Source organism: Trichosurus vulpecula, chromosome 2 (genome assembly GCF_011100635.1).
Source record: "Trichosurus vulpecula isolate mTriVul1 chromosome 2, mTriVul1.pri, whole genome shotgun sequence".
Taxonomy (NCBI): Eukaryota; Metazoa; Chordata; class Mammalia; order Diprotodontia; family Phalangeridae; genus Trichosurus; species Trichosurus vulpecula.
In genome coordinates, this window is record NC_050574.1 from 113,917,771 (window position 1) to 113,935,199 (window position 17,429).

Genomic DNA, 17,429 nt, shown 5'->3' on the forward strand with positions numbered 1-17,429 from the left:
GTCTGTCTGCTGCTGTTGTTTCTCAGTAATGCACAGCTATGTTTTGTTGTTTGAAGGCACATCATAATATTTATACAGTTTGAAATAGTTTCAGCATCAGTGCTACTCACCTGGGATCTATATAAAAAGATATTTTCTCTTGTCACTCTCTAACATCTTCAATACTTACTTTTGAAAACTGTGATGCATGTAATATCTAGTTGTATTAAACTTTATGGCTGAATATTAGCTAATAGATATCAATCTTTACCATCTTGGTCATAAAATAGGAGCCTCTTGGTCACCATTTTAGAAGCAATATTTTGTTCATACAAAATACCTTGAAATAAGATGCTTAGTACTTAAAATTCAAGGCCACAGGGGATAGTAATTGACATTTCAGTTCAAATATTGTACAGGCACAGGAAGATTAAAATTTTGAGAAGGAAAAAGCACTAGACTCAGAATCTGGAGACCTGGGTTCTATTCCTTATTCCATCAGAAGTTTACAGCATATTTTTGATCATAACAGTTATTTTTTTTATCTTCTGAAGTCTTCTCATCTGTACTATCAATTGTATTGGACTAAATTATTTCTAAGTTTTCTTCTTCCCTTCCCTTCCCTCCCCTCCCCTCCCCTCCCCTCCCTTTCCCTCCCCTTCCCTTCCCTTTCTTCTCATTATTTAATTAGATGATTTTAGAAGAAACATTAAAAAACTATGATATTGACAGTGACACAATTCTCTTTGTTAACAGCAACAAAAGAAAAGTTGGATCAAATCATTTTAATACAAACCTAATCAAAACATTGAAAAAATAAAGTTTTGAAAACTGTGTTGTGATATATATTTAAATATGGGCCTACCTAATCTATAGATTCTTTATAATGAATGCTGAATAAAATTTTGAAACAGACTTTGATAATCAAAATTTTCTCATTGAATAAAGCAATTTAAATAGCATACAGTTATGATATATGTAAAAAATAAGCATTAAGATACATCTATTTTGTAATAAATAAAACAGGAGACATTGGTAGCCTTTTTTAGATAAGCTATCAAGTCTGACCTCTCTTCTTCATAATGCCAGGAAAAATCTGTTTTATGCCAGGCATATATTTCTTGCAGTTTTCCATCAGTGTATCCTCTCCAAAATGTTACTTTTGCTCTTGTTAGCATCTATGTAAGAAAATCCTGGAAAATGATCGGTGCCATGTCCAAAGAGTCCACTCTATTTAGGTTCACTATTGTATTTGCCTCCCCTTTTAGTTGTGTGGTACTGTGTATGCTTCTAAACAAAAAAAGTTTTGTGCCCCTGTCTACATTAGACATTGTCAATTTTGTTTAGCCCTTACCTCTCTATTACTAATTTACCCCCTTGGAATCCCTATTCCTTTTTTTCCAAACATTCAGCCACCACTACATACCTATCCCACCCTAAAAAAAATGAGTCAAATAGCACAATGAGAGGTTTTACTAAAACAGACATCTATTAGTAAGAAAAAAAAAAAAAGATTTGTCAGTCTATATAGTCACAGCATTAAACTAGTCTCATACACTCTTTTTGTGGTAGCAAAGAATTGGAAATCAAGGGGATGCCCATCAATTGGGGAATGGCTAAACAAGTTGTGGTATATGAATCTAATGGAATACTATTGTGCTATAAGAAATGGGGAAGATATAGACTTCATAATAATCTGAAAGAGCTACATTATATGATGCTGAGTGGAGCAGAACCAGGAGAACATTGTACACAACCACAGATATAGTGCTTCTGTGATGACTAGCTTTGATAGACTTCGCTCTTCTCATCAATACAAGGTTTGAAGATAACTCCAAAGGACTCAGATGGAAAGAGCTAATTACACCCAGAGAAAGAACTATGGAGTCTGCATGTAGATTGAGGCAAACTATTTGCTCCATTTTTTTTCTCTTTTTTTCTTTTGATTTTGTTTCTTCTTTCTCATGATTCTTTCCATTGATCATAATTCCTCTTTACAACATGACTATTGTGTAACATATATCGGACTCCATGCCTTCTTGGGGGGGAAGGGGGAAGGCAAAAAAATTTGGAACTCAAAAATATGCGAAACTGAGTGTTGTAAACTAAAAATAAAAAATCTTAATAAAAAATTATTCTCGTACATTCCTAGATTCTGTAACCTATTTCTGCTATTCTTCTTGCCACCTTTTATTTTTTCTTCTCCTATTCCTAAAGTATACTATGCTAAACTTCATGTTACCTCAGACTTAGGAAGGTAGTAATATACTCTTGTTAAAAAATTTACATTTCCCCCTGACATTTAAACTGAGGATTTGTTCTAAACCCATTAACTCCAATAATGTATATTACTTGAAGAAATCTTTATGAGTTCTAATGTGGCATATATAGGACTATCCCTAAGAAATATAATGTTTGCCTTAAGTGTGCATTCTTGAATTTGTTTTTTGCCAAGTTTTCTTTCAATTGTTTTTCCCAATCTTTATTTTTAATTTATTTTTAGTTTTTAACATTCATTTCCATGAGATTTTGAGTTACACATTTTCTCGCCATTTCTACCCTTCCCCCACACCAAGATGACATATATTCTGATTGCCCCTTTCCCCAGTCTGCCCACCCTTCTATCACCACTCCCTCCCCCCCATTATTCCCTTTCCCCTTACTTTCTTGTAGGACAAGATGGATTTCTATACTCCATTACCTTTATATATTATTTCTCAGTTGCATGTAAAAACTTTGTTTTAATTAAAAATTTGTTTGTAGAACTTTGAGTTCCAAATTCTCTCCCTTATTCCCTCCCTACCCACCCTCCTTGAGAAGGCAAGCAATTCAATATAAGTTATACATGTATCATTATGCAAAACACTTCCATAGTAGTCATGTTGTGAAAGACTTACTATATTTCCCTCCACCCTATCCTGTACCCATTTATTCAGTTTTCTGCTTTGACCCTGTCCCTTTTCAAAAGTGTTTGCTTTTGGCTACCTCCTCCACCAGTCTGCCTTCCCTTCTATCACCCCCCGCTCTTATCCCCTTCCCTGCTACTTTCCTGTAGGGTAAGATAGCCAATTAAGTGTGTATGTTATTCCCTCCTCAAGCCAAATCCAATAAGAGCAACGTTCACTCATTCTTTTTCAATTACCCCCTCTTCCCTTCCACTATAACAGCTCTTTGTTGCCACATTTATGTGAGATAATTTACCCCTTCTTTCTCTCCCTTTCTCCTACTCCCATTATATTCCTCTCTCATCCCTTAATTATATTTTTTAGATATCATCCCTTCATATTCAATTCACCCCATGCCATCTGTCTATATCTATATCTATGTCTATGTCCATATCCATATCCATATCTATGTATATATATGTATGTGTGTATGTATATTCTCTTCAACTACTCTAACACTGAGAAAGGTCTCATGAGTTAAAAATATCATTTTTCCATGTAGGAATGTAAGTAGTTCAAATGTATTAAGTCCCTTATGATTTCGCTTTCCCATTTACCTTTTCATACTTTTCTTCATTCTTGTATTTGAAAGCCAGATTTTCTACTGGGCTCTGGTAATTTCATCAGAAATGTTGAAAGTCCTCTATTTCATTGAAAATCCATATTTTGCTCTGAAGTATTATACTCAGTTTTTCTGGGTAGGTGATTCTTTGTTTTGATCCTAACTCCTTTGACCTCCAGAAAATTATATTCCAGGAACTTTGAGCCCTTATTGCAGAAGCTGCTATATCTTGAGTAATCCTGATTGTGTTTCCACAATAATAGAATTCTTTCTTCCTGGTTGATTGCAATATTTTCTTCTTGACCTGGGAACTCTGGAATTTCACTACAATATTCCTAGGAGTTTTCCTTTTGGGATCTTTTTTCAAGAGGTGATTGGTAGACTTTTCCAATTTCTATTTTACCCTCTGGCTCTAGAATATCAGGGTAGTTTTCCTTGATAATTTCTTGAAAGATGATGTCTAGGCTCCTTTTTTGATCATGGCTTTCAGGTAGTCCAGTAATTTTTAAATTATCTCTCCTGTATCTATTCTCCAGGTCAGTGGCTCTTCCAATGAGATATTTCACATTGTCTTGCATTTTTTTTCATTTCTTTGGTTCTGTTTAATAATTTTTCAATTTCTAATAAAGTCACTAGCTTCAACTTGCTGCATTCTAATTTTTAAGTTAGTATTTTCTTCAGTAGTCTTTTGGACCTCCTTTGCCATTTGGCTACTTCTACCTTTCAAGGCATTCTTCTCCTCATTGGCTTTTTGGAGCTCTTTTGCCATTTGGATTAGTCTATTTTTAAGGTATTTTCTTCAGTATTTTGGGGTCTCCTTTAGCAAGTAGTTGACTCTTTTTTCATGATTTTGTTGTATTACTCTCATTTCTCTTCTGAATTTTTCCTCTCCTCCTCTTCCTTGATTTTCCAAATCCTCTTTGAGCTCTTCAATGGTCTGAGACTGATTCAAACTTTTCTCGGAGGCTTTTGATGTAGTCTCTTTGACTTTATTGACTTCTTCTGGTTGTATGTTTTGATCTTCTTTGTCACCCAAAAAAAAAAAAGATTTTTATATTCTGAGTCCTTTTACACTGCCTGCTCATTTTCTCAGTCAATTACTTCACTTTTGAGCTCTTTGTCAGGGTATTACTGTTTCCAGAGTAGAGAGTGCTCTGTCCCAAGCTTCAGGGGTTTGGCACTGCTGTTTTTAGAGCTACTTCTATTCTGAGGTGGTATGATACTCCTCTCCTGGCCTGTGCTCCAGCCTGAGGGTGCAATCACTCCTTTCTGCCAGGTAACTACCAGGAGGACTCCTTCTCCAGAGACATCATAAGTTATGCCACACCAGCTCTTCTCCTCCCCCAAGGACAGCCAACCAGAACTGCAACCCAGATCCAAGCAGGGCAAAGGAAGAGAACTCTGCCTCAGAGTCAATAAGGAGATCCTTGCACTCCCACTCTGATCAGCCGCTTGATTCCCCCCACCATCATCTGTGATCCTGGAGCTCCAGAATCAGCTGCATCTCCTGCTTCTGCTGCAGCCACCTCTATGCCCCGGGTCTGGGGCCAGACCATGCCCTACTCTCACCTCGATCCACTAGTTTTCCCCCTGACTTGCTGTATTGTCTTTGGTGTTTTGTAGGTTGAGAAGTCTAGTAATCACCACAGCTGCCAGCAATTCAGTGCCCTGAGACCTGCTCCACTCTATCTGCTCTAGCCTGGTGTGTCCTGCTACAGCTCACCCTGTGCTGTACTCTGCTCCTAGCACAGTAAGATAGACCCTTCCCAGCAACCATACAGGCCGTCTTAGGCTGGAGACTTGTTTCACTCTGTTATTTCATGGGTTCTGTAGCTCTAAAATTTGTTTAGGGTCATTTTTACAGGTGTTTGGAGGGATTTGGTGGAGAGCTCAAGCAAGTCCCTGTTTTCACACTGCCATCTTTGCTCTGCCTCCCCTTCCCTTCCTTTCGGTTACAGATTTGAAACAATATCTTCCCTTCCTTCTCTTACCCTCCCTTCCCCTCTTGTTTCCTCCTCTTCCCTTTTCTTTCCTTTCCTTCCCTTCCATTCCCTTCACACATAGAATCAAAGAATACCAGAATTGAAAGTATAAGAGGAATTTTACAATCTGAACACTGACTTTCTGTTTTAAAGACCATATTCTAAAAGGGTCTTCCAGCTTCTAGCTATGACATTCTCTGTTCTAAGACTTCCAGTTCTAGAGTTTTTTGTTTTGAGGTCCCTTCTAGCACATAAATTTTATATTCAAAGTCCCTCATAGTTCTGGCAATCTTCAATATATTTAGTTCATTTTTGAGTCTGGAAATTCTTGATTCATACAGTGAAAGGGAAGAGGGAATTAAATCAGAGTATAATTCTATTTATTAATGACAAGAAAAAAGTTAGTGGTTCTTATTGTAGTTGTTATCCAAAGACTTCATTTGTTGTCTATAATTTCCCCATCTTCAATAAACATATTCAATTTGTTTAAGAAGGTGAAGGATGGTGGGAGGGAGGGTAGAGAAGCCTATCTGAAGTAACAGTGTTCAGATTGTTATGCTGTCATCATTTCATTTGACTGAAAATCCCTAAACCTGACCTTTATCTTTAGCTCCCAATTAGAGATATTTCTAATATCCTGAAACTTTGGAGCTTTTATTAAACTAGAGATTAATTTCTCAAGCCAAGATTTCATTTATGATTTTATTGATATAAACTCCAACAATGTCTGTTCATCATTATCATATAGAGTTGTGATTACATAACACCTTGATTGAGCACCCCTAGTAGTGAACAAAAATAAAAATTAAAAAGTAGCTTTGTAGCTGACATATGCAAATTTGATCTTTATTAATTTTGTAGTGTACTTTTTGGGTAATAAAACCTGAAAAACATAAATTTTGAAAGGATGAGATGAAGATGAAATAATATTTGGTTCCAGCATCACTAGGGAGCCACAAGGTTTTATTGACTAGGGTAGTGATATGCTCAGACTTGTACTTTAGAAAATCACTTTGACAGCTATTTGTAAGATGAATTAAAGAAAGAAGAGACTAGAGGAAAGGAGGCCAATTAGGAGGCTATTGAAATAATTCAGGCAGGGAATGAGAAAGGCCTGAAGTGTTACAGTGGCTATTTGAGTAAAGAAAAGGGTGAAGATGTGACAGATGTTGTAGAAAAGGAAATGACCAGCCTTGGCTATTTCATATATGGAATGAGAATGAAGAATACAATGAATCTGAGTTTCTGAACTTTGGTGCCTAGAAGAGTGATGATACCCTGGATGGGAATAAAAACATTCTGAAAAGGGATTTATAGAGAACAAGAGAGGGAGAAGAATAATGTAATGAGATTTCTAATGCAGTTTGCAACACCATCCTTATTTGCATATTCTGTGACATTCATTTTATCCCAGGAAAAAAAAATAAAAGATTGATTACTCAGTGGCCACCACTATAGATCCATGCAAGAGGCTTTCAAGCCAGAGGCAGAATGTAGGTACCTTACTTTTGTTTTCTTCCCCCCAACAGCACTTGAAGCAAGTTCTGCTGCATCTTCTTAAGTTGAGATGATTATATAATTCATTAGAGGCCCGCAAAAGGTCACATAAGGCCCCTTTGTATGGGAGCATCCCCCAGAGGTATGTGGGAGCAGAAAAGGGCAATTTGGAAGTTTAAAGTTAAAAGGATGGTGTGTTTATGTTGGAGACAAGCCTGAAATTGTTGTTTGTGGGAGTCTGTAACATGATCTATCTTCTCAGCCTCAACTGGTTGCTCACTCATCTCATTGGGTTATGTCATGATCCCTTGTGAACTTGGATTCAACTTTGAAGATAAAAGACCTAAAGGGTAGCTGTTTTGTACCTGAAAATTAGAGGGGAATCAAAAAATAATTTACAAACAATAGAAATTACTTTTTTAATTGACATAATAGGATAGTGTAATTTGAGGTAGAAATGAAAAGAGCTCTAACTAAAGAAAATGGCTATGAAAGGAATAAGCCCAAGGACTGTGGCAGAAGCTATGTCAAATTTCTAAAGTTATTATTCATTCCTCATATTTGACTATTAAATGCTTTGGATACATGAGAAGCTTATTCCAAAGGTACTCTGTGATCCTGGGAGAGTCACTAACCCTTTCTGAGTCTGTTTCCTCATTTGCAAAATGAGACACTTCAAAAGGCTGGAATTTATTCCATTTTCCCCCACAAACATCCTCTGAATCAGAGAAAATTATTCAGGATGCTTAATCTATGGTCCTCTGCTTTAGCTAGAATCACTGTTCTCCATGTTGTTAAGTTGATTGAGTTGATCTCAATGTCTGACCAACAGATCACAGGTGCTGTCTGTTCTCAGGACAAGAATCCTACTTGCTAAATGTGTTGTGTCTGAACCAGGGGAAAATAGAGAAGATGATTAGCAAAGCCCTCCCTTCTTTATGAAGCTGTCAGCTTCCACTCTCAGCTCCCTTATTTTAGAAGATACCAAGAAAACTGGGCCTTGGGCTTGCCTAAAGCTTCTCCACCGTGAAATGCCTCAGGCTTCCCTTACTGCAAAAAGAGGAGAAAAAAAATAAAACTAGCTCATATCTGCAGAATCTACTGGAACAACAGGACTATAAACACTAGTTTCTATTAATAAATGTCAATGAATATATGCTGTACTTTGGCCTAAGTTTCCAAAATAAAATGAAAAATCACCCCCAAATCTACTTTTCTACCTATAAATTTTGGATTTTAATGAGTGTTAGGAAAATAAAGTCATTAAAAACAATAAAGCAATGAGGCCACATTCTCATTAGACTCCTATCATTTTCCTCCAGGTTTATATTTCTCTAAGGTACAGTGTTATTTTCAGAAATGCACAAAGTATCTTCTACTTTCTTCTACACCATATGCCCATTGAGGCTCAAAAGAGATATAATCTTTTTCACACAATGAATAAGGCCATCAGGATCTGAATTACTTTCTGTAATGTTGTCACCTGAACCAAAGATTAGCTGAAAAATTGAAGGGTAGATGGGTACTATTGTTTTAATTCTTTGCTATAAATCAAACATTGACCGTCATTAAAATATCATTTAAATTCTGTTATTTTGTACTTGTAGAAAAAGGAATATCCTTTATTTATCACATATTATTTTTAAATAATGCTTTAATCTAAAGGATTATTTCATCATTGAAAATTTAGAATCTATGTACTTTCCATTTCATGTTTATGAAATTTGTTGAAACAATCATATGTAAAGATTTAAAGCCAAACTACTATAAATGTGCTACTACAACTATTACTGCTACTATTAATAATGATACTAATAATAGAAAAATAACATAATTTATATAACACTAAGTTTTGCAAAGCGAGTAAACTGAGGCTGAGTTAAGTGATATCTGCAGGGTCTCATAGTCAGCAGGTGTCTGACACCGTATATCAATTCCAGTCTTTCTTGCTCCATGTCCAGTGATCCAGCACATGTGCCAGCTATTTACTAAATATCATGGAGATATTAAATATTATTTTCTTCATTTTTGCCTTCATCATCACCATTATCTTCATTATAAAATGCTATATGAGGTTGGTCAGTAACAGAAGAAAGAATGTTAGGCTTAACATCAGAAGCTTGAGGTTCAAATCCTAGGTCTGAATAATTTATATCTATGTGATTATATAAAGATCATTTAATCTCTCTAAAGCTCAGTTTTCTCATCTGCAGGTTGGGGATAATTATTCTTCACCTATCTTCCTCATTGGTTTGTTCTAAAGAAAACATTTTGTGAAAGGTAAAGCCTAAAGAAGATATACTTAACTACTTTAAAATAAATTTGGTAAATAACATTTTTTTCGAATTACATATCAAGATAGTTTTCAACATTCATTTTTATAAGATTTTGAGTTTCAAATGTTTGCTCCCTCTCTCCCTCCCTCCCTGAAATCCACTACCTCAAGATATCAATCAATCTGACATAGGTTATACATGTGCAATCATGTAAACATATTTCCACATTAGTCATGTTGTGAAAGAAGAATCAGAACAACAGGGAAAGGCTGCAAGAAAACAGTGAAAATTGTATGCTTCTATCTGCATTTAGACTGCTTTCTCTGGATGTGGATAGCATTTTCCATCAAGAGTACTCTGGAATAGTCTTGGATCATTGTATTGCTAAGAACTAAATCAATCAATGTTGATCATCACACAATGTTGCTATTACTGTGTACCATGTTCTCCTAGTTCTGCTCACTTTACTCAGCATGAGTTTATGTAAGTCTTTCCAGGTTTTTCTGAAATCTGCTGGCTCATCATTCCTTGTATTGCAATAGTATGTCATTACATTTATATACCATGACTTGTTCAGCCATTCCCCAAATGATGGGCATCCCCACAATGTCCAACTCTTCACCACCACAAAAAGAAGCCTTACATACTTTTGCATGTGTAGGTCCTTTCCCTTTTTTATGACCTCTTTGGGATACAGATCTAGTAGTCGTATTGCTGGATAAAAGGGTATGTTCAGTTTTATTGACCTTGGGGCATAATTCCAAATTACTCTCCAGAATCCTTGGAGTAGTTCACAAGTCCACCAGCAGTACAATAGTGTTCCAAATTTCCCACATCTCCAACAATTATCATTTTATTTTTCTGTCATATTAGACAATCTGATAGGTGTGAGGTGGTGCCTCAGAAGTGTTTTAATTTGTATTTCTCTAATCAATAGTGATTTAGAGCATTTTTTTCATATGACTATACATAATTAAATTTCTTCATCTGAAAACTGTCTGTTCATATCCTTTGACCATTTATCAATTGGAGAATGACTTATATTCTTATGAACCTGATGCAGTTCTCTATATGTTTTAGAAATGAGGCCTTTATCAGAGACACTGATTGTAAAAAGTGTTTCATATTGGGGGGCGGAGCCAAGATGGCAGCTGGAAAGCAGGGACTTGTATAAGCTCCCAACAAGGTCCCTCCAAACACCTATAAAAATGGTTCTGAACAAATTCTAGAACTACAGAACCCACGAAATAGCAGAGGGCAGCAGGGGTCCAGCCCAGGAAAGCCTGGATGGTCATGGGGTAAGGTCTATCACACAGACCTGGGAGCAGAGTGGAGCAGAGCCCAGCATGGGTTGCACAGACCAACCAGAGAGAGAGCTGGGCAGAACAGGCCCTAGCGCCCTGAATCAGTGAGCTGTGGCAGTTACCAGACTTCTCAACTCACAAACACAAAAGACAACAGAGAAGGTTAATGGGAAGAACTGCGGGGACAGAGAGAAAGGAGTTAAAAGTTTTGGCTACCACCCTGGGGACAGCAGAGGTGGTGCAGCTACACAACTACAGCTGCAGTTGCTTCTGATCCCAGGCCCACCTGGTGGGAGAAATTAAGTGGCACATCAGAGCAGGAGTGCAGAGCCAGCTTAGATCTGAGTCACGTTCCAGGTTGGCAGTTCTTGGGGGAGGAGTAGGGCTGGTGTGGCAGAGCTTGCTGTGTAGCTCTGAAAACAACAGCACAGCCCCTCAAGCTTGAGACAAAGTGCTCTATACTCTACAAGCAGTCATACCCCAACAGAAAACTCAAGGGTCAAGTAAGTTGGCTGGGAACATGGCCAGGCAGTGAAAATGGACTCAGATTCAGACTCAGACTTTGGAATCTTTCTTTGGTGACAAAGAAGACCAAAACAGGCAGCCAGAAGAAGTCAACAAAGTCAAGGAGCCTACATCAAAAGCCTCCAAGAGAAAACATGAACTGGTCTCAGCCCATGGAAGAGCTTGAAAAGGATTTGGAAATGCAAGTAAGAGAAGTAGAGGAAAAGTTGGGAAGAGAAATGAGAATAATGCAAGAAAACAGTAAAAAACAAGTCAATGACTGGCTAAAGGAGACACAAAATTACTGAAGAAAATAACACCTTAAAAATAGACTAACTCAAATGGCAAAAGAGCTCCAGAAAGCCAATGAGGAGAAGAATGCCTTGAAAAGCAGAGTTGGCCAAATGAAAAAGGAGGTCCAAAAGACCACTGAAGAAAATCCCACCTTAAAAATTAGATTGGAGTAAGTGGAAGCTAGTGACTTTATGAGAAATCAAGATATTGTAAAACAGGACCAAAGGAATGAAAAAATGGAATACAATGTGAAATATCTCATTGGAAAAACCACTGTGCTGGAGAATAGATCCAGGAGAGATAATTTAAAAATTATTGGACTACCTGAAAGCCATGATCAAAAAAAAAAAGAGCCTAGATATCATCTTTCAAGTAATTATCAAGGAGAACTGCCCTGATATTCTAGAACCAGACTGTAAAATAGAAATGGAAGAATCCACTGATTGCCTCCTGAAAAAGATCCCAAAAAGAAAACTCCTAGGAATATTGTTACCAAATTCCAGAGCTCCAAGAGAAAATACTGCAAGCAGCCAGAAAGAAACAATTTGAGTACTGTGGAAACATGATCAAAATAATCCAAGATCTAGCAGCTTCTACATTAAGGGATTGAAGGGCTTGGAATACGATATTCCGGAGGTCAATGGATGTAGGGTTAAAACCGAGAATCACCTACCCAGCAAAACTGAGTGTCATGCTCCAAGGCAAAATATGGATTTTCAAGCTTTCTCAGTGAAAAGACTAGAGCTGAATAGAAAATTTGACTTTCAAATATAAGAATCAAGAGAAGCATGAAAAGGTAATCAAGAAAAAGAACAAGAAAAAGAAATTGCAAGGGACTTACTAAAGTTGAACTGTTTTTTTTTTAAATTCCTACATGGAAAGATGATGTGTATAGTTCATGAGACCTCAATATTAGGGTAGTGAAGGGAATATACATATATAGAGAGACAGAGGGCATAGGGTGAGTAGAATATGAAAGAATGATATCTAAAAAAATAAAATCAAATTAAGGGATGAGAGAGGAATATATTGAGAGAGGGAGAAAGGGAAAGACAGAATGGGGTCAATTATATCACATAAAAGTGGCAAGAAAAAGCAGTTCTGTAGGAAGGGAAGAGGGGGCAGGTGAGGGGGAATGAGTGAATCTTGCTCTCATTGGGATTGACCTGAGGAGGGAATAATAAACACACTCAATTGGATATCTTACCCCACAGGAAAGAAGGAGGAAGGAGATAAAAAGGGGGGATGATAGAAGGCAGGGCAGATAGGGGGAGGAGATAATCAAAAACAAACACTTTTGAAAAGGGAAAGGGTCAAGGGAGAAAATTGAATAAAGGGGCATAGGATAGGAAGGAGCAAAATATAATTAGTCTTTCACAACATGAGTACTGTGGAAGGGTTTTACCTAATGACACTCATGTGGCCTATGTTGAATTGCTTGCCTTCTTAGGGAGGGTGGGTGGGGATGGAAGAGAGGAGAGAATTTGGAACTCAAAGTTTTAAAAAAAGATGTTCAAAGAGTTTTTATATGCAACTAGGAAATAAGATATACAGGCAATAGGGCATAAAAATCTGTCTTGCCCTAAAAGAAAGTAAGGGAAAAGGGAATGGAGGGGAGTGGGTTAACAGAAGGGAGGGCTGACTGGGAAACAGGGCAACCATAATATATCACATCTTGGAGTGGGGAGGAGGGTAGAAATGGGGAGAAAATTTGTAATTCAAACTCTTGTGAAAATCAATGCTGAAAACTAAATATATTAAATAAATAAATAATTCAAAAAAGAAAGTGTTTCATATCTTTCTAATTCCTTTTGAATTTTGCTTGCTTTGGTTTCATTTGTGCAAAAACCTTGTTTTAATATAATCAGAATTATCCATTTTGCATTTCATAATGTTATCTCCTATTTCTTATTTGGTCAAAATTTCTTCCCTTCTCCATACTTCTGACAGGTAAACCATTCCTTGCTCTCTTAGTTTTCTTACTCATGAGCAGCTGATATTTTTTCCAAATGTTTGTATCTGACTTTATTAGTGTGAAAAGTGTTTTGTAATTTTGTTCATATAATATATATATATATGTGTGTGTGTGTGTGTGTGTGTGTGTGTGTGTGTGTGTGTGTAGGTATGTATATACACACACACATATGTATGTATACACACACACACACACACATATATATGCATAATTATACTGGTGGGTTTTCTTGGCAAGTGGACTCCTAAATATTTTATACTGTCTATAGTTATTGTAAAAGGGATTTTTCTTTCTATCTCTTCTTGCTGATCTTTGATGGTAATATATTTAGATGCCAATGAATTATGTGAGTTTGTTTTATATGCTCCAACTTTACTAAAGTTGTTAATTATTTCAAGTAGATTTTTTGAGTTGATTTTCTAGGTCTCTCTAAGTATACCATCATATCATTTACAAAGAATAATAGCTTCATTCCTATTAGTGTTTTTTTTTCAAAAAAAATTTCTGCATCTATTGAGATAATCATATGAATTCTGTTAGTTTTGTTACTGATATGGCCAATTGCGCTAATATTTTCCTAATATTGAACTAGCCCTGCATTCCTGGTATAAATCTGACCTACTCATAGTGCATTATCCTAGTGATAAATTGTTGTAATATCTTTGCTAATATTCTATTTAAAATTTTTCATCAACATTCTTTAGGCAAAGCGGTCTATAATTTTCTTTCTGGGTTTTGGCTCTTCCTGGTTTAGGAATCAGCACCATATTTGCCTCATAAAAGGAATTTGGTAGATCTGCCCTCACTTCTTAGTCCCACCTCCCTTTTCTTTCTCCTTTCCTCTCCCATTTCTTTATAAAGTAAGATAGATTTATCTACCCAGCTGAGTGTATATGTTACTTAGTTTTTGAGCCACATCTAATGAGTAATGTTCAAACAATGTTTGTCTCCTCCCTTCTTTCCCTTTACTGTAATTGATCTTTTCTGCCTCTTTATGTGTTGTAATATATGGTATTTTGTCTTCCCTTTCCTCATCTCCCAATACTATCCTTTCATTCACCTCTTAATTTGTTTTATATCATCACCTTAAAGTCAGCTTATACTTGTACCCCTTATACATGTCTATGTATACCCCTTCTAACTGCCCTAAAAATAGTTCCAAGTGTCAAAAGTTATACTTACTATCTTCCTGTAGTTTTAAAGATTTTAAGATTTAAAGAGTTTAAAGAGTTCAACCTTATTGAATACCATGTTGTTGTTTTTACTTTCTTGTTTACCTTTTTATGATTCTCTGGAGTCTTCTATTTAAAGATCAGTTTTATTTTATGTTCAGCCCTGGTGTTTTTATCAGGAAAGTTTGAAAGTCCCTTATTTGATTGAATATCCATAATTTCTCCTGAAAAATTATACTCAACTTTGCTGGGTAGTTGATTCATTGTTATAATCTAAGCTCCTTTGCCTTCCAGAATATCATATACCAAGCCTTGTGATCCTTTAATATGGAAGCTGCTAAGCCCTGTGTAATTCGAGCTGTGGCTCCTTGATATTTGAATCATTTCTTTCTGACTGCCTGCAGTATTTTTTCCTTTACCTGGTAATTCTGGAATGTGGCTACAATACACCTTTGAGTTTTGATTCTGAATCAGAAGGTGATCAGTGGATTCTTTCAATGACTACTTTACTCTCTAGTTCTAGGATATCAGTTTTCCTTGATGACTTCTAGAAAGGTGCCATCCAGACTTTTTTATGATGGTTTTCAGGTAGTACAATAATTCTTTTATTATTTCCCCTGAATCTATTTTCCAGGTCAGTGGTTTTTCCAATGAAGTATTTTACATTTTCTTCTATTTTCTTCCATTTTCATCTGTTTGACTGATTCTTAATGTCTCATAGAGAAATTAACTTTCACTTGATCAATCTAACTTTTTAGGAAATATTTTCTTGAGCTAACTGTTGTACCTCTTTATCCACTTGGCCAATTCTACTTTTTAAGAGTTGTTTTCTTCAGTAAATTGCTATGCTTTTGTTTCCCCCAAGTTGTTGACTTTTTTTTCATAATTCTCCTGCCTAGCTCTCACTTCTTTCTCCATTTTGCCTTCTAGCTCTCTTACTTGATTTTTAATCTTTTTGAGCTTTTTCAAGAGGATTTACTGGGCTTGAGGCCAATTTATAATCTCCTTTGAGGCTTCACATGAAGTTATTTTAACATTATTGGCCTCTGCAGAGTTTGTGTTTTGATCTTCCCTGTTACCATCATAGCTTTCTATTACCAGGGCTCTTTTTTGGCTTTTTGCTCATTTTTAAGTTTGAGCTCTGCTCGTGGAGTAGAGGGAGCACTATTCCAACCTTCTTGCACTGGGTTCCAGGGGCCTGGTCCCTCACTTTCTGCACCGGTGCCTCCAGGATTGGTGGCTTGCCTACTGTGCTAGGGTAGCCCAGCTTATCCATTGCTATTGTGTCCTGGGTTCCAGGGCTCATAGTTTACCTGCTGTATTGGGGCTGGAGGCCTCTTTGCTGGCTTGTTGTGCCAGTGGGCTGCTGAACCTGGACTGTTAGGTCTGGGTTGCTGATTTATGCTGTGCCTAAGAGCCTCCTGCTGGGTTTCCCAGATACCACCTGTGCTGGACTGCGCTCCCATTTTAGCCAAGTGAGGAAAAAAAAACTTTCCTGAAGTCCTTCTAGGTTATTATGGGATGGAAAATTGTTTCATTCCATCTTTTTGTTAGTTATGTCACTCCAGAATAATTTTAGAGGCTTGATTTACCATTGTTTCTGAGGGAAACTGCGGAGAGCCCAGGCAATTTCCTGGCTTCCCTCCGCTATCTTGACTCTCCCTCCGGCTTTGTTCTTTACTATTTTGTGGGTCACGAACATCATAATCATCCTGGAACCTTCCTCAAAATCATGCCTTAAACAAAATTAACATAAATGATTATAAAGGAAACTGATTATTTGGAAAGCCATCTAAACATCTCTCTCTCTCCCTCCCTCCCTCTCTCTCTCTCTCTCTCTCTCTCTCTCTCTCTCTCTCTCTCTCTCTCTCACAATAACAGTTAAAAAAAAAACCTGGACTATGGTTTAAAAACACAATTGTTAATCTGTATGAGGAAGGATCAGAAATAATGATTGAATTTCCTCACCTAGTACAATCTTTCCATTATGACAGTATCTTAGCAATCATATCTCTCTATCTATGTATCTGAGCAGACCCTAAATTAAGGACCCAACAGCAATGTCATTTACCATTCTTTTTAATGTATATCTAGCTTTATTCAGTAAACGAGTATTTTTTTAAGAAGTAAATAAAAAGGCATAATGTTAGATAAAGAAGAAAGAATTACAATGTGCATCTAATGTATACAAATTTACGGCTAAACTGACTCCTGAATAACTATTGCCTTTATAACATATCTTAATAGAAGATGTCCAACCTATTTTTCTGATGACCTCCATGTGAACCAATGACCTCCTAAAGCATTTTACTACTAAAGAGCTCCTCCTTCTAGGAAGCAGTCTTTTGCATTAAGTCTAAATTTTCCTCTTTTAATTTTTCTAAGCATTGTTTTTAGTTCTGTTCTCTATGGCCAGGCAGAGCAATTCTTAGCATTGTCCCATATGACAGCTGTCTTATGATCCCATCTAAGTCTTCTCCTATCTAAATATCCCTTGTTTAAACATATCACACTGTTGATATGTTTATCATATGACTAAAAAGGTTGATATTCTTGGGCTTCGTGAATTCAAGTAAAGCATTTAGATAATGAGAATTATTGCACAAATATGGTCCACTGAAACTAGACCAGATATAGCCTATTATGACCAATTCTGGGCAATACATTTTAAAGCAGCCATTCAAAATATACTTTCCTTGGAGAAGGGCAATCAAAATAGAAAGGTTGTTTGACCACCTTCAATAAAGACTCAAGGAACTGGGATTCTTCATGCCTATTGGTAGAAAAGAGGAAGAGGGCTTATGGCTACTGTTTTCAGGTCATGCAAAAGATGGAACATACTCCCTCTGTGTTGATATCAAGATTATATTCCTTTGTTAAAAATTATGAAAAGGCAGATTTGTTGTTCAATATAAGAAATAACCTTCAAAAATTAGAAT

At 36.6% G+C, this 17,429-nt stretch overlaps 1 pseudogene; it reads right to left on the reverse strand.

The window, feature by feature from the left end:
- Positions 1 to 971: 971 nt before the first annotated feature.
- Positions 972 to 1,310, reverse strand: LOC118836716 (annotated as a pseudogene).
- Between the last annotated feature and the right edge of the window lie 16,119 nt (positions 1,311 to 17,429).